The 22,313-nt window shown below is 43.0% G+C and overlaps 1 protein-coding gene across 4 annotated transcripts in view; it reads left to right on the top strand.

The window, feature by feature from the left end:
• The window catches only part of LOC140486399 (uncharacterized), a 77,061-nt gene that overhangs the window by 5,017 nt on the left and 49,731 nt on the right, over positions 1–22,313 (top strand). For 3 of the 4 annotated variants that reach the window (XM_072585480.1, XM_072585481.1, XM_072585482.1), the window contains exon 2: positions 18,350–18,395. The gene's annotated coding sequence lies outside the window, so the exon portion shown is untranslated. Of the gene's footprint in view, positions 1–4,198; positions 4,305–18,349; positions 18,396–22,313 lie in introns of those variants that run through there. The other variant, XM_072585483.1, reaches the window with a different exon arrangement.

Raw genomic sequence — 22,313 nt, 5'->3', positions numbered from 1 at the left:
TGGAGGAGCATTACTTAAATGGATAAAGGTGGATAGACAAAGGCAAGCATTTAAACAGTGACTGGATGAACTACAGCATTCTTACCTGGCACAAAAATAAAACGAGAAAGGTGTCCTGACTGTTGCTATAGGAGAATTTCAGGATAGTACTATTGGCATACAAATTGGCAGCAGACCTGAGGATCAGTTTCAGTTTCAGCAAAGGAGAACACAAGAATTGATTAAGAGGAGGAAAATAGATTATGAGAGTAAGCTTTCAGGGAACGTACAAATTGAGTGTAAAATCACCTATAAGTTTGTGAAGAGAAAAGGATTAATAAAGGCAAATATAGATACCATACAGTCAGAAACGGGGAAAGTTATAGTGTGGAACAAAGAGATGGCAGACCAGTTAAATACTTTGTTTCTGTGTTCACAAGTAACATATAAGAAATATTGGGATATGCGGGATTTATTTAGTGAGAGTGAGGAGCTGAAGGAAATCTGTATTAGTCAGGAAATAGTGTTGGCGAAATTGACAAGATTAAATGCTGATGTACCATGTTAGAGACAAAAAAATTGCAGATGCTGGAATCCAAAGTAGACAGACAGGAGGCTGGAAGAACACGGCAAGCCAGGTTGGATGGAGGTGAGGTGGGGGTGGGGGGGGGGAGGTGATGTGCTAGCAGGTTCTGCATCTTTTCCATTTGCAGGGAAGGTACGTGGGGGTTCAGTTGTGGGTGGGGGGGTGGTCGTTGGTGTCAGTGAGGAGAGTGGCACAAACCAAGGACTATCGAAGGAAATGGTCCTTGCAGAAGGCAAAGAGGGGTGGGATGGGGAAGATGTTCTTGGTGGTGGGGTCAAGTTGGAGTTGGCTGAAGTGTTTAAGGATGACGCATTGGATGCGGAGAATGGTGGACTGGTAGGTGAGAACAAAGGGGACTCTGTCTTTGTTACGTTGGGGGTGTTTAGAGCAGTGGAATGAGGCATGGAGGTGGTGCAGCAAAGGGCTATGTGGATGACAGAGGGAGAAAAAGTAGGTGGACTTCGAGATGCTCGCGAGTGGAGTGTCTGCTCATGCGAGCAGATGTGACCGAGCCAGAAGAATTGGGAGAATGGGATGGAATTCTTGCAGGATACTGGATGGGAGGAGTTGTAGTGCAGGTAGTTATGGGAGTCTGTGGGTTTGTAATAAACGTCCAACTGGAGACTGTCACCAGAGGTGGAAATTGTGAGGTCCAGAAAGGGGAGGATGGTGTCCGAGATGGATCAACTGAATTTGAGGATGGGGTGGAAGTTGTGGACGAAGTCAATGAACTGCTCCTGTTCAGCCCAGGTGCAGGATGCCTCATTGATGCGGTCATTGATGTAATGGCATAAGAGTTGGGTCACAGTGCCTGTGTGGGTACTGAAGAGGAACTGTTCGACATAACCAACAAAGAGGCAGGTGTAGCTGGGGCCCATTTGGGTACCCATGGCCACCCCCTGGAATTGGAGGAAATGGGAAGAGTTAAAGAGGGTAAGGACCAGTTCGGCAAGGCAGTGTAGGGTATTGGCGGCGGGGCACTGGATGGATCTATTGGAGAGGAATACACGGAGGGCCTGGATGGTGTCCTTGTGGGGTATGGACGTGTCTAAAGACTGTATGGACATGTCTAAGGACTGTATGTCCATAGGGAAGAAAAAGTACTGGAGGCCAGGGAACTGGAAGTTGCTGGAGAGAGTGGTCGGTGTCGCGGATGTAGGTGAGAAGTACCTGAGCTAAGGGGGACAGGATGGAGTTGCAGTGGGATGAGATGGGTTCCGTGGGGCAGGAGCATGCCGAGATGGTGGGTGGGCTGGAGTAGTTGGGCTTGTGGATCTTGGGGAGCAGGTAGAACCAGGCAGTGCAGGGCTGGGGGGCTGTGAGTTTGGACGCAGTGGAGGGGAGATCTGCTCCCCACCTCTCTCTGCCTTTTGCAAGGACCATTCCCTTAGACAGTCCTTGGTTTGCGCCATTCTCCCCATCAATTTCTCCCCAACCCCCCAGTACCTTCCCCTCCAAATAGAAAAGATGCAGAACCTGCCGGTACAGCACCTCACTCACCTCTACCCATGGTTCCAAACAGTCCTTCCAGGCATGACAGATCTTCGCCTGCCTGTCTTCCAACCTAGTTTATTGCATGAGGTGCTCCTGATGTGATTTTCTCTACATCAGGGAGACTGAAAATTAACTTAGGGAACAGTTCAATGAGTGTCGCAGGCGGGCCCGCAGGGTCTCCCAGTCACTGCCCATTTCAATTCCCCAACCACTTCCATTCCGACATGACCATCCTTGGCCGCAATAGAGCAAATTAGAGGAACAACATCTCATCTTCCGTCTGGGCAGCCTACAGCCCGGAGGACTCAACATTGAGTTCTCCAATTTCAACTAACCTCCCTCCCCATCCCTGACTCCCTTCCCACTTCCTCCCCCTGCCTTCCATTCCTCCCAGCCAGCAAACAGATTCATCCCTCCCATTGACCAACCAGCTTGTACCCTCTACCTGTCTTCACCTATCCCCACTTCACTACCCTGCTCCCGCCACCCTCTTTATCTGCAGCTCCCCCCCACACCCACCCCCAATCCTGAAGAAGGGTTGCACCCGAAACATCCTAATGCTGCCTGGCTTGCTGTGTTCTTCCTGCTTCCTGCCTGTCTATGATACATTACCAGGGCCCAATATTCTATATTCTAATATACATAAAATGTAGCCATAGAACTCGTGGATGCATTGAATTGAATTAGCTTTATTGTCATGTGTACTCAAATGAGTTCAGTGAAAAGTTTATATGTCGCCACTTACAGCACCATCTTAGGTCCAAAGATACCTAGATAGTCTCTTCAGTTGCAAGATTAGTTACAGTGTAACAATCCCACCAACACAAGGCATCGTCTTTGATACAGAGTAGTTAGGTGTAATCTTTCGTTACAGAATAGAGAAATGAAGAAAAAAGTTACATTATAGCTATATACCATATGAACATAGGTCAGAAAAAACAAAAAGCAAAATTAAAAAGGCAGTTGTCACAGTCTCTGTACAAGGGCTGTTCAGAGTAAACCAGCACAGGGCACCTCCACGTGGTCTGACCATTGGCTGCCACCATGCTCCACAAGCATATGCTTATAAACGTAATTAAGAACTCATTATATTAACAAAAAATTGACAAGCTACTTGTCTCATCAAAAAATTACTTATTGTTATGCTGTACGTTCATAGCATTTCACAAGCAGTTCTCATTGTGTGTTCACCTTGTTGCGAAACAGTTGTTGCATCAGCTTAATCTCTTGTTGCATTCCCCACCCAGATACATCCTGCACCCAATTTCTAGTTTGCTAATTTCTGTATTCATTTCTACATTATCCCAGTAAATGACAACGAGCTTGCTTGCCAATAAACAGTGTCCCATTTTAGCCCTTGGTCATACCTTGGCCCAAGTTAGCCATACACCAGAATCCTCTATTTATGATTGACCTGGGGCCCTCAAGGCACCATAAATTTCAGATACTACTCAAAGTCACATGTCTCTGATGACTTTGCATTTGGTATTTCTCTATTAGCCTCCTCTAGTTCTGGATAAATGTGAGCAAATGGAGCAATATAGACCAAACTATCATTGTTTTATTTTGAGACCTCTTACTGGTTGGTTCCAGTTGGCTCCTTTTTTGTTTAGTGGCACTGTTTTGGCCTTTGTTAGAGTTTTAGCAAATTCTTCATTTCACTTTTATTTCAAACTGGACAAAAGAGATGGGGTCCATGATGAAGTGTGGAGCAGGCTCTGAGACTGAATGGCCAACTTCTGCTGTAATATCTTTTGTTCTTAGGGAGGAATGTAGGTGAGGCTTTCGGAATGTTTCAGCAAAAGATTGGGAATTTAAGTTTTCACTATTGTCAAGATAAAAATAGTTACACATTTTGGGGTAAGTTTGTGACTGATTTGGTTTTACTGTTTTCAAGGCTATCCACATACCAAAACACTAGCATGACTTCCCTTTAAAGGGTGCACACATTTGCTGAGGGCTTCTGCTTTTATCATTTCCGTTTTCAGCAAGTTTCAAACATATTTACTCAACCTGGTTTGATGTGCTATGACATATTTCCATTGCCATCATGTCCTGAGGTGGGACCTTCATTTATTGTTTTGCAGCATTTGGGTGTCACTGGCTGGGCCAGCAAGTATTTCCCATCCTTAGTTGCCCTTGAGAAGGTGCTAGTGTGCTGTCTTGAACTGCTGTTATGGAGGGAGTTCCAAGATTTTGACTGAGTGACAATAAAGGAATGATGGTATATTTTTACACCAGGATGGTGAGTAGATTGGAGGGGAACTTCTAAGCAGTGGTGTTCCCATGTATCTGGTGCTCTGTCTTTCTGGAGGGAATTGGTTGTGCATTTGGTGTATGATGCCTGAGGAGCTTTGGTGAATTTCTGGAGTGCAACTTGGAGACAGTACAAACTGCTGACACTGAGACGTAGTGGTGGAGGGAGTGAATGTTTGTGGATGTGGTGCCATCAAGCTACCCATGTACAAGGATATACCCAGGCATGTGGAGAATATTTCATCACACTCCTGAGTTGTGCTTTGTATATGGGGTGGGCAGGCTTTAGTCAGTGGTAATCCCTTCAATGTTGATCCTGGGGTATTCAATGATAGTAATAAGCTTGCACCTGGACCTCCTGGCCCAGGAGTAGGGAAACTGCTACTCAGCCAAAAGACCTGTTTTGCAAGCTTTTAATGTCAACATCTACAGAGTAGGAAGTAAGATCTATATAGTTACAAAGAGAGATCTAAATGCAAAACAATTGTGTCAAATTGTCTTATTTATTTTGAAGGATGTAAATTTAAACTTGATCCATTTTATTGTTGTTATTTGGTGTATTTAATTAATTATTTATTCTGTCCATTTTCTTTACCCTGTTAATTTTTAAATTGCTTTACCTCTCCCTTTCTCTGTATTTTCTCCGACCCACAATTCTCTGAAAAATCCATTGTCCACTGTTTCTGGCCTCTTGTGCAATTGTAAGTATAACTGCTCTTCTTAAAACCTACTTCTCGGACCACACTTTGGTCATCTGTCCAAATATCTCCTTGCTTTGTTTCAAAATACTCTTGAGAAGTGTTTTGGAATATTTCATTGCAATAGAAATACTACATAAATATTTATTTTAAAAGAAATTCTTTCATTTATACATTGCAATTCAAAATCACTGGATTCTCAAAGTACTTTAAAATTTGTAATTTCCCTGAGACAAAAGAAAATCCCTGGAAAGGCAACAGCATGTTCAATGGAATTGAAAAGGCTATGCCAATGATTTGGGCTGAAATTATTCTCTTGTAGAATATGAATGATGAGAGTGACAAGCATTTTAACTGAATCTGTCAACAAGAGGCAGAGCTGGAGAAACAAGTATAAGAAAAATAGGACATTGTATTTGCCTAAAATAATCTGAATCAGAAAAGACAAAAGACAGAATAAAGAAACCAAGAACACTTAACAAAAGGAGTGAGAGAGACAAATTGCAGATAAAAAGAAAGAACCTAAATATCTAATGTACCTTTCTTGACTTTAGGATGTTCCAAATTAATTCATAAAGTCTTGCATGAGCATAGCATCTCTCTCAATCTCGGGAAGTCCCAAACTTCTAGACAGCTAAAGAAGTGGACATGTGAGAAGCTGTTGCTGAGAAAATTTGTAGCTTTACCGTTACACATCCGCTAAGGAAATGCAGGAAAGCGCTTGACCATGGTCGTCAGTGCCAATTTGTTTAGAAGAATTGGGGACATCTGTTCTTAGTGTTAGTGGTTCGGTGTAAATAAGGTGAGAACATTTGTTCACTTGTGCAATGTGTGGCAGTATTTCTTTCTCACCCGGGGGCTGGAGGCACACATATTTCACAGTGAGATGTTGGATAGCTAGGAATTCTGGTTATTTCGAAGACTCTTAACAAAACTCATACTCAGTAGGAAAAGAACTTGTGATTTAATAAGCGGAGTGGAAAATGCACATAATAGAATAATACACCTTCCTCCAGACCAAAGGGGTAGCTATGGGCACACGTATGGGCCCCAGCTATGCCTGTCTCTTTGTTGGCTACGTAGAGCAGTCGATCTTCCGTAATTACACCAGCACCACTCCCCACCTCTTCCTCCGCTACATTGATGACTGCATTGGCGCCACCTCGTGCTCCCGCAAGGAGGTTGAGCAATTCATTAACTTCACCAACACATTCCACCCTGACCTTAAACTTACCTGGACCATCTCTGACACCTCCCTCCCCTTCCTGGACCTCTCCATCTCCATTAATGATGACCGACTTGACACTGATAATTTTTACAAACCCACCGACTCCCACAGCTATCTGGATTACACCTCTTCCCACCCAACCTCCTGCAAAAATGCCATCCCGTATTCCCAATTCCTCCGCCTCCACCGTATCTGCTCCCAGGAGGACCAGTTTCACCATAGAACACACCAGATGGCCTCCTTCTTTAGAGACCACAATTTCCCTTCCCATGTGGTTAAAAATGCCCTCCAATGCATCTCGTCCACATCCCACACCTCCGCCCTCAGACCCCACCCCTCCAACCGTAACAAGGACAGAACGCCCCTGGTGCTCACCTTCCACCCTACCAACCTTCGCATAAATCAAATCATCCGCCGACATTTCCGCCACCTCCAAACAGACCCCACCACCAAGGATATATCTCCCTCCCCACCCATTTCCGCCTTCCACAAAGACCATTCCCTCCGTGACTACCTGGTCAGGTCCACGCCCCTCTACAACCCACCCTCCCATCCTTGCACCTTCCCCTGCCACCGCAGGAACTGTAAAACCTGTGCCCACACCTCCTCTCTCACCTCTATCCAAGGCCCTAAAGGAGCCTTCCACATCCATCAAAGTTTTACTTGCACATCCACTAATATCATTTATTGTATCCATTGCTCCCGATGCAGTCTCCTCTACATTGGGAAGACTGAGCGCCTCCTAGCAGATTGCTTTAGGGAACATCTCCGGGACACCCGCACCAATCAACCACACCGCCCCATGGCCCAACATTTCAACTCCCCCTCCCGCTCTGCCGAGGACATGGAGATCCTGGGCCTCCTTCATCGCCACTCCCTCACCACCAGACGCCTGGAGGAAGAACGCCTCATCTTCCACCTCGGAACACTTCAACCCCAGGGCATCAATGTGGACTTCAACAGTTTCCTCATTTCCCCTTCCCCCACCTCACCCTAGTTCCAAACTTCCAGTTCAGCACTGTTCCCATGACTTGTCCTACCTGCCTGTCTTCTTTTCCACTTATCCACTCCACCCTCTCCTCCCTGACCTATCACCTTCATCCCCTCCCCCACTCACCCATTGTACTCTATGCTACATTCTCCCCACCCCCACCCTCCTCTAGCTTATCTCTCCACACTTCAGGCTCACTGCCTTTATTCCTGATGAAGGGCTTTTGCCCAAAACATCGATTTCGCAGCTCCTTGGATGCTGCCTAAACTGCTGTGCTCTTCCAGCACCACTAATCCAGAATCTGGTTTCTAGCATCTGCAGTCATTGTTTTTACCTACACTTTAATGCATACCACACTGGCAGATGTGAATTTATGAAGCTGAGGTCCCTCATTTTCACAGTTCTAGAAGTGAATGTCTCATTACCCTGACAGGCTAGGAAAACACAAAGGCTGAAAACTGACATAGAAAGAAAATTGGAAGATGTTCATGTGTGAGCGAGAGAGAGAAAAAATTCTTCTGTAAATTACATTCACTGACCGAAGGATTCAAGGTTCACAGAGTGAGAGAGACAGACAGACTGACAGGACGGAAGCTGGAGGAAAGATTAACCCTTTGTAGTCTGATTTGAGTGAACATTGGCTTGTCATGGATTGAATGTTTGTGTGTTGTTCCCTGGAGCTCGAGATCCAGGAACGAAGAACCAAAACAGGATTGATGAGGGCAGAGTGGTAGATATGATCTATATGGACTTTAGTAAGGCGATCGACGAGGTTCCACATGGGAGACTGATTAGCAAGGTTACATCTTATGGAATACAGGGAGAACTAGCCACTTGGATACAGAACTGGCTCAAAGATAGAACACAGAGGGTGGTGGTGGAGGGTTGTTTTTCAGACTAGAGGTCTGTGACCGGTGGAGTGCCACAAGGATCGGTGCTGTATCCAATGATTTGGATGTGAGCATAAGAGGTACAGTTAATAAGTTTGCGGATGACACCAAAATTGGAGGTGTAGTGGACAGCGAAGAGTGTTCCCTCAGGTTACAACAGGATCTTGAATAGATGGGCCAATGGGCTGAGAAGTGGCAGATGGAGTTTAATTCAGATAAATGCAAGGTGTTGCATTTTAGGAAAGCAAATCTTAGCAGGACTTACACACTTAATGGTAAGGTCCTGGGGAATATTGCTGAACAAAGAGACCTTGGAGTGCAGTTTCATAACTTCTTGAAAGTGGAGTCACAGGTAGATAGGTTAGTGAAGAAGGTGTTTGGTATGCTTTCTTTTATTGGTCAGAGTATTGAATACAGGGAATTGGTTAGGCCACTGTTGGAATATTGCATGCAATTCTGGTCTCCTTCCTATTGGAAAGATGTTGAGAAACTTGAAAGGGTTCAGAAAAGATTTACAAGGATGTTGCCAGGGTTGGAGGATTTGAGCTATAGGGAGAGGCTGAAAGGCTGGGGCTGTTTTCCCTGGAGCATCGGAGGCTGAGAGGTGACCTTATAGAGGTTTACAAAATTATGAGGGGCATGGATAGGGTAAATAGGCAAAGTCTTTTCCCTGGGGTCCGGGAGTCCAGAACTAGAGGGCGCAGGTTTAGGGTGGGAGGGGAAGATATAAAAGAGACCTAAGGGGCAACTTTTTCACACAGAGGGTGGCACAGGTATGGAATGAGCTGCCAGAGGAAGTGGTGGAGGCTGGTACAATTGCAACATCTGGATGGGTATATGAATAGGAAAGGTTTGGAGGAATATGGGCCGGGTGCTGGCGGGTGGGACTAGATTGGGTTGGGATATCTGGTTGGCATTGACAGGTTGGACCGAAGGTCTGTTTCCATGCTGTACATCTCTATGACTCTATTTAATTTGCATTCTGTGAATCTAAGATGATTTTAAAAGAAAAATTGTTTTATAGGACAATGATACTGGACATGTTAGCTGAGAAAGGTTACTTCATGACCTTTCTACATGGTTTAGAGACTAGTCTCTCATTATAGAACATAGAACATAGAACAATACAGCACAGAACAGGCCCTTCGGCCCACGATGTTGTGCCGAACTTCTAACCTAGATTAAGCACCCATCCATGTACCCATCCAAATGCCGCTTAAAGGTCGCCAATGATTCTGACTCTACCACTCCCACGGGCAGCGCATTCCATGCCCCCACCACTTTCTGGGTAAAGAACTCACCCCTGACATCTCCCCTATACCTTTCACCCTTCACCTTAAATTTATGTCCCCTTGTAACACTCTGTTGTACCCGGGGAAAATGTTTCTGACTGTCTACTCTATCTATTCCTCTGATCATCTTATAAACCTCTATCAAGTCACCCCTCATCCTTCGCCGTTCCAACGAGAAAAGGCCGAGAACTCTCAACCTATTCTCGTACGACCTATTCTCCATTCCAGGCAACATCCTGGTAAATCTCCTCTGCACCCTCTCCAAAGCTTCCACATCTTTCCTAAAGTGAGGCGACCAGAACTGCACACAGTACTCCAACTGTGGCCTAACCAAAGTCCTGTACAGCTGCAACATCACTTCACGACTCTTGAATTCAATCCCTCTGCTAATGAACGATAATACTCCATCGGCCTTCTTACAAACTCTATCCACCTGAGTGGCAACTTTCAAAGATCTATGTACATAGACCCCAAGATCCCTCTGTTCCTCCACCTGACTAAGAACCCTACCATTAACCCTGTATTCCGCATTCTTATTTGTTCTTCCAAAATGGACAACCTCACACTTGGCAGGGTTGAACTCCATCTGCCACTCCTCAGCCCAGCTCTGCAACATATCTAAGTCCCTTTGCAAACGACAAATGCCCTCCTCACTGTCCACAACTCCACCTATCTTCATATCATCTGCAAATTTACTGACCCACCCTTCGACTCCCTCATCTAAGTATGATGTACTGTTAAAAGGGAAGGTTATCTAGCCAAAGCAATCAGCCATTTGGGGCCTATCTGCATCAAGGTTTCCCACGTTGATGTGCATGTAGTGTAAGTAGTCAGGCGTACACAGACCTGTCAATGAATTTCTCTTCCTCTGCAAACTTTTGCCATTTTATTGCTGCTGCTCTGATTAAGGACATGTGGCATTTTTGTAATTTTAATACCAAATTCTTGGTATAAAAATAGCTTGTTTGCAGCAATAAAGAGTGTAGCCTGAGAGAGCTCTTAGGGTTAAGAGCTGGCACCACTACTCTGCTAATGTTTTTAGAACCTTAGCTCAAGCCTGGCTCGGAGGAATCTGTTATAGTGTAACATTGATGCCATTGTTAAATAAAGGTAATAATTTAAACTAAACTGTCTGTAAGAGGTTTATATTCCAGACTATCACAGAGTATGATCTCCAGGACGAGCCCAGAGAGGTTTACGGGTCGAGTCCATCAGAGATTCCCTGAGCCGTCTCAGATTGTTACTTTAACATTGCAATGCAGGAAAGGTGTAATCGTACATAGTGTAATTTGTACACAGCAGACTTTACAACCCAAGGATATAAGGAATAGGGCAGGAAGAGACTAATCAAGTCTGCTTCATCATTCAATATGATCATAGTTGATCTTGAACTTCAACTTTACTTTCCAGGTGCTCCACAAAGAGCAGTGAATGACCTGATTGGATAATCTACCTTTCCAGTGATGTTGGTAAAGATTTAAAAAATAGACTTTCCAACAGTTCTCTGCTTTTCTGGTAGTGCCATGGGATCTTTTCCATCTACCTGACAAGGCAGTGAGCACCTCAATTTAATATCCCACCTCAAAAATAGCACGACTGACAGTGGAAATCTCATACAGTTCTGTATTGAAGTGTCAGCCTAAGTTAGTCTTTGGAATGGGACTTCAACTGCTAAGGCATTGTACAAATGTCTCACAGGAATCTTATGATTGAGGCAAGTCTTTACTCAAAAAGCTTCTCAACATGCCTAAAATTATAACAAAGTACTGCTTATACAATGCAGACATATGAAATAGGAACAAAAATAGATCCTCAGGCCTGCTTCCTCGTTTAGTAAGATCATGGCCGAGGATAAATGCTCACTTTACTTACTTTTTTACTTTTTCACCATCTGTAGTGACTTTTGCTATCCATTTTTACATTCTAAAGTAATTTTCTCACAGACACTAATTTCTTACTCTTGATTAACCTTTTTAATCGTTCTCTGCATTCTTTGCATTCTGACCAATCGTCTCACCTGCTAAGTCATCGTTGTGTCATAGGTTTGCTCATCCCAGAATAGAACAAAGATTCAAATCTTCCTGCTAAACTTTAACCCACAGTTTGGGAATCAAAATTGTGCTGTAGCTATAAACTGTTTTGAAGGACAGATAAGAGCTGTAAAAGTGTCGTTATCTGAAGTTCCTTCAAAATCTAAATTTAGGGGAAGACAATGGCCTGGTGGTATTGCCGCTGGATCAGTAATTCAAGTAATCTTATGGGGACAATTCTGACAATTGTCGGAAAGGTCCTTTAGGGTAGGTGACTGCCTTCCTTACCTGGTGTGGCCTACATGCGACTAAGATCCACAGTAATGTGGTTGAATCTTAAATACTTCCTAAATGGCCCAGCAAGCCATGTATTAACATCTAGAAGGGAAACAAAAGAATGAAACCAGACAGACTACCTGGCAACAAGTAATGTACTGGAAGTAACAGTGGCAAACAGAACCTTATTAACCCGAAATCCTCTTTAATAACTTCTGGGGACTAGTGTCAAACTTGGGAGAGCTGTCTCACAGACTGGTCAAACAACAGCTGGATTGTAGGCAATCTCACAAAATTGTACCTTACACACAATGTACCAAACAACACTATCACCATCCCTGGCACTGGCAGAGAAAAGAAATACCATTTGGTTGTGCAGTATTGATTGAGTACTTTCTGAAGTTGATTGAGTTTCAAACACAACAATTGTCTCTGTCTTCTGAATTCACAGTTAATTAACAGTTTGAAGGAACAATTGAAAAACTGTCTGAATGGAGGATTGCTTTGATAAAGAAATTAACCAATTCAGCACATTTAAAGGTTTGCTTAGGTTTAATGAGTTTTTTTTTAAAAAGCTCTCAAGTGTGTCTGAGTGACAGGTCTGAGAACATAACATGTAGGATAAGAGGTCGGCCATTCAGCCCATCAAAACCACTACGTCATTCAATGAGATCATGGCTAATCTTATAATCCTCAACACCGGCTTCTTGCCTTTTCTGTATAATACTTGATACCCATGATGATTAGAAATTTCTCTATCTCAGTCTTGGATATACTCAGTAAGACAGCTTTCTGTAGTAAAGAATGCCACAGATTCACTATGTTTTGAGAGATGAAATTCCTCCTTATCTGATGTAAATGGGTGACCCCTGACACTAAAATGGTGCGCCCTGGTCCAAGACTCTTCCACAAGGTGAAATAAACTCCTCCATATACCCTGTCAAGTCCCCTTGGAGTCTTGTATGTTTTGGTAAGGTCATCTTCTAAATTTCAATGAGTATAAACTCAATCTACTTGACCTCTCTCCTTAAGAAAATCTCTCCATACCCAGGTTATACTAGTGAACTTTCTCTCACATTCTTCCCCCCCCCCCACAATGCCAGTAAATTTTTCCTTAGTTCAGGAGACCAAAACCATTCGCAGTCTTCCAACTGTGGTCTGGCTTGTGCCTCATACAGGTTTTGCAAGACCACCTTACTTTTACACTCTGTTCTCTTAGAAATAAAGGCCAATGTTGCATTTATCTTCACTTTCACCAGCTGAACTTGGATGCTAGCTGTGTGTGACTCATGCAGAAGAACTCCTAAATCCTTCTGTTCCATTGGTTTCTGCAGTCTTTATTAATTTAAATAATATTCAGCCCTTGTTTCTTCCTGCCAAAGTGTATAACCTCATGATTTTCTACAGTTGTATGTGAAATTTGTTTTAGATCTTGTTTTAATATCCCTGCACAACTCCAGTGTTTTTCCAGTAGATAAGTGGCTATGGTGGTGACATGAGGAGTCTGAAGGAGCTTGTAGAGGTAGGTTGTGTGGGATGGTGGTGTGAGGAATAAATTGGTATGGAGGCCGTGATGGATTGGTACAAATAGTCCTAGCACAAGAGGGAGTGCAGCAAAGACTCACCAGGCTGATTCCTGGGGTGGTAGGTTTGTTGTATGAGGAGAGATTGGGTTGACTGCTTTCTACTGGTGTTTAGAAGAATATGGACAATCTCATTGAAACATATAGCTGGATAGGCTGGATGTAGGCTTGATGTTTCTCATGGCCAGGGCTATCTAGAAGAATGTGTAACAGTCTCAGGATATGCAATTAGACTGAGATGGGGAGAAACCTCTCCACTGGAAGGGTGGTGAACCTGTGAAATTCTGTATCACAGAATGCTACAGAGGCCAAGTTGCTGAATATGTTTAAGAAAGAATTAGATATATTTTGAGAGACTAAAGATATCAAAAGTATATGTGGAGAGAGCACAGTATACTGCTGAGATAGAGGATTAGCCATGATCATGTTCAATTATGAAGCCGGTTCAAAAGGTTTCCTGCTGCTATTTCCGATGTTTCCATGAGTTGACATGTGCAGGTGATGGTGGCATTGGCATGGGGGTATGACATTTTCTAACTTGAACTCTCCATCTCAGTAGCAGAATTTCAGCCTCTAATAGGCTGTGCCCCACCAGGATGCTGTCAGAGAACTTTGATCTGAAGAGCTACTAACTGAATCCTCAAGTGGTTGCAATTATTTATTTTACATTCCCAAATTATTCAGTGGTAATAATAATAGGTTTGATGTCACTGAAGGTGCTTTGTGACCTCATTGAAGTGGCTCTGGGTTCCAAACTTATTCTTGAGATTTTACTTTGCACAATTGTGGGATGACTTCTGTACTGTGGTAGTTTTGATTGGTGATTCAATGGTATGTGAATCATTATGATTGATAGATACAGGAAGGACATTTATTTCTTCAATAATATGTATGTTTAATATGTATGTCAAAGTTTTGGGGACCACTCTCGTGCTTAGGTTTGTTTCAAAACTCGGAGACTTTTGTATTTGCTTTCATGTAGGGGAGCATTGATTGGCATTTTCCATTTTGCAGCACCATTGTGCATGGCTGGAGTGTTGAACGATGTCTGACTCATGATCTCCACCAAGGACAGGGTATGCCAAGTTGAGCTGTAAGTTAGCTTGACAAGAGCTTACTGATGAACTTCTCGGTGAAACACAGGTCTTGAAGCTGAAGTCCCACTTAACCAGAAGCTGGTTCAAGGCTGGCAAGCTTGCCAAACAAAAGCCATCCCCTAATTGGGGCAGGCTACCATCCTGGTTTCAAGTCTAGTCACATTTCTGCTTGTCAGGAAAGCAGGTATTTGAGCTAGTGGCAAATTGAGGGTCGTAATAGGCCACGTAATGGGCCTTAAATGCTGGCCAGTCTAGAAGGTCTCACAGATCTTCTCATTCAGCTCTTAATTACTGAGTTGCAAGAAGAGTGCAAGTAATTCTCCAGGGCCTATTTGTCCTTTTTGCAAACTTTCACACCACCTTCAGTGAATGCACAATTGTCCCCTAGGGCAGAATCTTTTTTTGGCTAAGTCTGTGATGCATTGAGATGTTTGGAATGTTTGTCACTGTGAGGCCTAGTGAGTTATCTTATCCTATTTTAACAAACTCGCTACATTAATTACCTACACCACCCCTATGGAATATCTCCAGTCTGATTTCAGCTGGATCTTACTGTGTGCCGTTCTGCGAATAAGTTGCCACAAAGCGCACGTCCTGGAATTCACCACTATTTCCTGCACATGCATGATCTTTAAAAAGCCTTTGCAACCAAATAAAGCTGCAGAGGTAGGACTTCCTCTTTCTCCAGGACCTGCATTCAAGGCCGAGAAAGTAGACCATGCCAGCTGGATCTCAGGTTGCCACCCAGGTTGGTGCTGTCTTATCTGTCTGAAGGAATACGGTCAATGATCTGGTCCAGTCTGCCTGTGTAAGTGCCACCGTCAACATTCACAGTCATTCTTTTACTATACCTGCCTCCCACTAAGGTACGTGCCTTACCACCTTCACTCACGTCTGCAACATCCTCCTTCACTCACTGCTTACCGCCTCAACCCTCACCTACACAAACCTTGTGTGCTCTGCACCACTTATTTACTCGCTCGAGGTATCTCCCAACATGGTGTAAAAAGTAACATGGCACCTTCCTTTGGTCTGCACTAAACTGCAAGCAATATAGATGTAATATGAGCTTTGTGTCTCTGGCTAAGGAGGAAAAGTACAAAAAAAAACGAGGCATTGTAATACAAGGCAGCAGTGCTATGAGCATCCAGTTAGCCTCTGAGGAGAAAGTGAGGACTGCAGATGCCAGAGATAAGAGTCAAAAAATGTGTTGCTGGAAAAGCACAGCAGGTCTGGCAGCATCCGAGGAGCAGGACAGTCGATGTTTTGGGCATAAGCGAGCACCAGTGAAGAGCCTGGAGATGCAGCTTGGTCCAGCCCATGAGGTTTCCTAAGCGCACAGTGTCCTTGTTGCAGAAAGGACAGTTGCCATTGCAGTTTTGGAATTTAGGAGCATCCTGTGTGTGGAGGTATGTCCAAATATCCATCGTTACATTAATTTGAGTAAAGAATACTCCCACTCAAAACTTTATAAAATATCTCAAAGGCTGAATCCCTTGTAAAGCAGGCAGACTTGTATTCATAATTCATAATACCATAGAAAGCAAATCTTTTAAACTGCAGTTATGAAGTTAGGACACCCTACTAACATAATTATATTTAGAGAAAAGCAGCCAAGCATTAATAATGACATGAAAGCCCTTTGGGAAATGTCAACAAGTAGCTATTTTGTACTTGCAATAAGTTCTCCTGGTCAAAGACAGACCTTTCAAAGGGCTGGAGATTTAAATAACTGCATTTTAACATTTTGATGCATGATCTAGCCTTCATGAGCATCTGTGTCTGCTCTAAAGAATTGTGATCTCCACACTATGAATTAAGGGCCTTGCTACAGCAAAAATTCAGACTGTTTAAACTCTGTACTGAGTGCAAATGAACCTGCTGTGTTTTGTTTCTTGAGCATGTGTTTGTGTGTATGTGATAAAGACATGCCTTGTCCTATTCACCCAACAGTAAAATTGGGGTCTGCTGGAAATAGGTGCTCTGCAAATATCCAAGCCCTTTAATCCTCCTATTTGAGTGTCAGGCCAAACAAGTTGACTCATTTTATAGCAATGTTTCAGAGTCAGTTATAAAAAGTAAAAGAAGGTTGAATATTAGCCAGTGTGCTTCCATTGTTTAAGAAGCGCAACAGGAATAAAGCAGGAAACTATAGGCTGATCAGCCTTCCATCAGAGACAGTGAAATTATTGAATATGGTTCTTCGGGATAGGATTTCCTCGCTTTTGGAAAAGAATGGACGTAATTCAGCATGGCTTTGTCTCGGGGAGCTTTTGTCTCATAAAGTTCCATTTTTAAGGAAGTGATGAAGATTGGTGAGGGTAGGGTCGTGAATGTTATCTAGATTTGACTTTACTAAACCATTTGACAACGTCCCTCATTGTAGGCAGGTCCAGAAGATTAAGTCTTATGGGATCCATGGTGAGGTAGTAAGTTGGATAAATTGACTTGATCATAGAAGACAGGTTGTTGAGGGGGGTTGTTTTTCTGACTTGACATCTGTAACCAAGGATCAATGCTGGATCTCCATTGTTTGGAATCTGTATAAATCATTTAGATGACAATGTCAGCAGTCTGAATAAGTTACAGATAACGTGAAAATTGGTAGAGAGCTGTGGATTGTGAGGAAGGTTTCCAAAGGATATGGCAAGATATACTTTAATTGGAAAGTTGGGTGGAAAAATAACAGATGGAGTTTAATCCGGACAAGTGCAAGGGAATGAAGTTTGGGAGGTCAAATGCAAGAGTAAAGTATACTGAAAATGGCAGGACTTTAAGAGCATTGATGTGCAGTGAGATTTTGGGCTACAAGTCCAAGTTCCTTGAAAGTGGCAGCACAAGTGGATATGTTAGTAAAGAAGGCATATGGCATGCTTGCCTTCATTGGTCACAGCATTGAGTATAAAAGTTGCAGTATAAAACTTTAGTCCTCATTTAGAGTATTGAGTCCAGATTTGAACGCCACATTATAGGAAGGATGTGTAGGCTTTGGAGAGCATGCACAAGAGGTTTACCAGGAAGTTACTTGTATTAGAGTAAATTAACTAGAAGAAGAGTTTGGACAAGCTTGGACTGTTTTTGCGAAAGCATTGGAGGCTGAAGGGCAACCTGATAAAAATTATGAGATGCCTGGATAGCATGGATAGTTGGTCTTTTTCCCAGGGTGAAAATAACGAGTACTTGGGGATGTAGGTTTAAGGTGAGTGTGAGAGAGAGAGAGACTAAAGGAGATATTCGAGGCAGGGTTTTCTTACACATAGAGTGGTATGTGCCTGAAATGCACTGCCAGTGATGGTGGTAGAAGCAGATATGACAGCAATGTTTACAAGTTATTTAGACAAATACATGAGCAAACAGCGAATAGAGGGATATGGACTACTGTGTGCAGGTGAATGGGATTAGTTTATAATGGCATCATGGTCAGCATGGACATGGTAGGCCAAAGGATCTTTGCTGTGCTATATGTCAGTCATGTTCTATGTCAGTAATGTAAAATGAGATAACTTTTATATGGTAAGGGAAAAGCTGAACGTGTCGACTCACTCGTTCTATCTTTTACTTAGCTTTAAAGAAATGGAAATGTTTATGTTAATAGATAAACTATTGTGCCGTTACATTCCTCCCAGTCAAGTTAATCTTGTCCAGACAGCATTATCTGAAAACTATCTCAACATCTGTTAGTTTGATGAGCTAGATTTGCTGGTTTTAGAGCCATTGCATGAGAGCTTTAGTCTAAGAATATTGACTAAACTTAGTAGAATTTCCCTTTTTTGTTCCTCAAAGTGAAGCACAGCATTCAGAACACATCTCAAATCAGTACTTGGGTTGCCACTAATGCCCCCCCAAATTAACTTTCATAAGTCTTCAGAAAGAAGAGACAATTCGTAGGAAAGCAAGTTCTGACTGGATATTTTAAGATGTCTTATTTGCAGTGTTTTCTTCTCTACAGGTCGTGAATGGTGTGATCCACTAAATTACTGTTACACATTGGCCCTGTAAGTATTTTTAAAATAATACTCAGTTTTTTAAAAAGAATTTAAACTGTTGGCAAATTGTAGCGTTGAAGATGTAAACTGTTATCCATGCTAAAATCTCAGTTATGTACGTAATGAATTATCCCAGCTTGGTTATTATGATTGCATTTTGTTAATATTTAATTCTTAATGCAGACACTTAGCATGGTGTGTAGAATGTCTTGCTTGGAGATACAAGGTTCACTTTTGGGGTTGTGTCCAGTGGGCCCGATGGCCTCACTAAGTAGGGATCCTTTCCACTGCTCACTATTACCCTGTCCACTTTAATCCCTGTTATGTGAAGTGACAATTACATACCAGAGACACTCAGTTGGCTCACTGGTGGGAGAACCGGTTGACACCAGTTAAATTGCTGCTGATAACGTTAAGATGGGATGGTGGGGGGCACAATTGTGGGCAAGCAACATGCAAGTCAACCGTTGAATTTTATGTGCCTAACCCAACTTCAAAATCAGCATTGAAGAAACATACAATCCAGACCTATGTTTATAAAACTATAAAACAAACTATATGTACCAAAATAATGAAAGTATATTAGTACACTGAAGCAAAGTATTACAGATGTTGGACATCTGAAATAGATTGGAAAAAGCCAACTATGAAGGAATTACAAAAGAGTCCAGGAAGGTAGAGTGAACATTTTTTTAAAATTGCCAAAATAGATCAGTAAGAAATCAATAGAGTTCACTAGTTAGATAAATACCATCTATAATTAAAGGTTAGGATTAAGTCTGATGCAGGAAGCCTAGTGATGGGAGATAAGGAAATAGCAGGAGAACTTAACAAGTACTTTGCGTCAGTTTTCACAGTGGAAGACATGAGTAATATCCCAAAAATTAAAGGGTGTCACGGGACTGAGTTGAGTATGGTTGCCATTACGAAAGAGATAGTGCTAGAAAAGTTAAAAAGTCTTAAAATTGATACACCCTAGAGTTCTGAGAGAGGTGGCTGAGGAAATAGCAGAGGCATTGGTTGAGATCTTTCAAGAGTCACTGGAGTCAGGAAAGGTCCGGATGATTGGAAGATGGCTGTTGTAACCCCCTTGTTCAAGAAAGGATCAAGGCAAAAGATGGAAAATTATAGGCCAATCAGCTTAACCTTGGTTGTTGGTAAAATTCTAGAATCCATCATTAAGGATGAGGTTTCTAAATTCTTGGAAGAGCAGAGTCTGATTAGAACAAGTCAACATGGATTTAGTAAAGGGAGGTCATGCCTGACAAGCCTGTTGGAATTTTTTGAAGAGGTAACAAGTAGGTTAGACCAGGGAAACCCAGTGGATGTGGTCTATCTAGACTTTCAAAAGGCCTTTGATAAGGTGCCACATGGGAGGCTGCTGAGCAAGGTGAGGGCCCATGGTGTTCGAGGTGAGCTGCTGGGATGGATTGAGGATTGGCTGTCTAACAGAAGGCAGAGAGTTGGGATAAAAGGTTCTTTTTCAGAATGGCAGCCGGTGACGAGCGGTGTCCCGCAGGGTTCGGTGCTGGGGCCACAGCTGTTCGCATTATATATTAATGATTTGGATGAGGGAACCGGGGGCATTCTAGCGAAGTTTGCCGATGATACGAAGTTAGGTGGACAGGCAGGTAGTACTGAGGAAGTGGGGAGGCTACAGAAGGATCTAGACAGGTTGGGAGAGTGGTCCAGGAAATGGCTGATGGAATTTAACGTGAGCAAGTGCGAGGTCTTGCACTTTGGCAAAAAGAATAAAAGCATGGACTACTTTCTAAATGGTGAGAAAATTAATAAAGCCAAAGCACAAAGGGATCTGGGAGTGCTAGTCGAGGATTCTCTAAAGGTAAACATGCAGGTTTAGTCCGTGATTAAGAAAGCGAATGCAATGTTGTCTCTTATCTCAAGAGGGTTGGAATATAAAAGCAGAGATGTACTACTAAGACTTTATAAAGCTCTGATTAGGCCCCATTTGGAGTACTGTGTCCAGTTTTGGTCCCCACACCTCAGGAAGGACATACTGGCACTGGAACGTGTCCAGCGGAGTTTCACACGGATGATCCCTAGAATGACAGGTCTAGCATATGAGGAACGGCTGAGGATACTGGGATTGTATTCGTTGGAGTTTAGAAGATTAAGGGGAGACTTAATAGAGACGTACAAAATAATACATGGCTTGGAAAAGGTGGATGCTAGGAAATTGTTTCCGTTAGACGAGGAGACTAGGACCCGTGGACACAGCCTTAGAATTAGAGGGGGTCATTTCAGAACAGAAATGCGGAGACATTTCTTCAGCCAGAGAGTGGTGGGCCTGTGGAATTCATTGCCACGGAGTGCAGTGGAAGCCGGGACGCTAAATGTCTTCAAGGCCGAGATTGATAGATTCTTGTTGTCTAGAGGAATTAAGGGCTACGGGGAGAACGCTGGTAAGTGGAGCTGAAATGCGCATCAGCCATGATTGAATGGAGGAGTGGACTCGATGGGCCGAATGGCCTTACTTCCACTCCTATGTCTTATGGTCTTATGGTCTAAGTCTAAAGAAAAAGCCATTAATAATGTCTACTAACAAGAAAGAGGGTAACTGAAAGGGAATATAATATGTTTAAGAAAGACACTAAAAATGGTCAATTAAAGATGTGGAGAAAACATAAAATGAAAAACAGAAAAAGAAATTAAAATATGCTACAAACACATGATAATTAAGATAAGGGTATACTCAAAGGATAAGATAAGCTCTCAGAAAATGATTGAAATTATGCAACCACAATATGATTAAATTTTACACTCTAATTGGAAAAGAGAAGATTGGTGCTAAGACTTATCTTTTAAACGTAAAGACAACTATGTGGCTATAAAGCTGAGCTAGCTGAAGTGAACTGGTATATTAGGCTAGGGTGTGGATCAATTCACCTGGGTTGAATCTTCCATTTTGTTTTGGCGAAGTCCGAGTAGTTTTGAGCTTTTTTAATATTTGTATTTTGTCACGAGGCTGTGCAAGTTTTTCTTTCCTGTATCTTACTAAACCCGGCTCACTAATTGCTTACCAAGCCCCTGTGGCATGTCTCCCATCTGTTTCCACCCCATTTTACTGTGCATTGTTCTGAAACAGTTATTGTGAGTACGTCTGCTGAGCTGGGAAGTTGGCTCGCAGACATTTTGCCCCCTTTCTAGGTGACATCCTTAGTGCTGTGGAGCCTCCTGTGAAGTGCTGCTCTACTGTGTTGGTTGGAATTTATTTGGTTTCATTCCCGCAGCTTCCAGTTGTTCGTTGCAGTGGTCGGTATATCGAGTGTAGGTCAATGTGTTTTTTGATGGAGTCTGTGGATGAGGACAGCCGGAGAATTTTGAGAAGCATGGTATTCATCCACAGCCTCCATTAATAAACACACTGACCGAGACCTGATATACCAAGCAACTGGAAGTAGGGGAATGAAACCAAATAAATTTGGGTGGCACAGTGCCAGAGACTCTGGTTCAGTTCCCACCTCAGGCAACTGTCTGTGTGGAGTTTGCACATTCTCCCCGTGTCTGCGTGGGTTTCCTCCGGGTGCTCCGGTTTCCTCCCACAGTCCAAAAAAAATGTGCAGGTTAGGTGAATTGGCCACGCTAAATTGCCCCTAGTGTTCGGTGAAGGAGTAAGGTCGGGGAATGGGTCGGGTGGGTTGCTCTTCGGACGGTCGGTGTGGACTTGTTGGGCTGAAGGGCCTGTTTCCACACTGTAGGGAATCTAATCTAACCACAGTAAAGCAGCACTTCACAGGAGGCTCCATAGCACTGAGGAGGCCACATAGAAAGGGGATAAAACATCTGCAAACCAACTTCTCAGCTCAGCAAACATACCCACAACAACTGATTAAAGTAAAGGTTGGTCCTTTAGAGGATGAGAAGGGGAATTTAGTAATGGGATATGTGGAAATGGTGTGAGTTATT

This window comes from Chiloscyllium punctatum, chromosome 15 (genome assembly GCF_047496795.1).
Source record: "Chiloscyllium punctatum isolate Juve2018m chromosome 15, sChiPun1.3, whole genome shotgun sequence".
NCBI lineage: Eukaryota > Metazoa > Chordata > Chondrichthyes > Orectolobiformes > Hemiscylliidae > Chiloscyllium > Chiloscyllium punctatum.
Note: the sequence above shows the minus strand (reverse complement) of the source record. Positions and strands in the feature narration are given on the sequence as shown.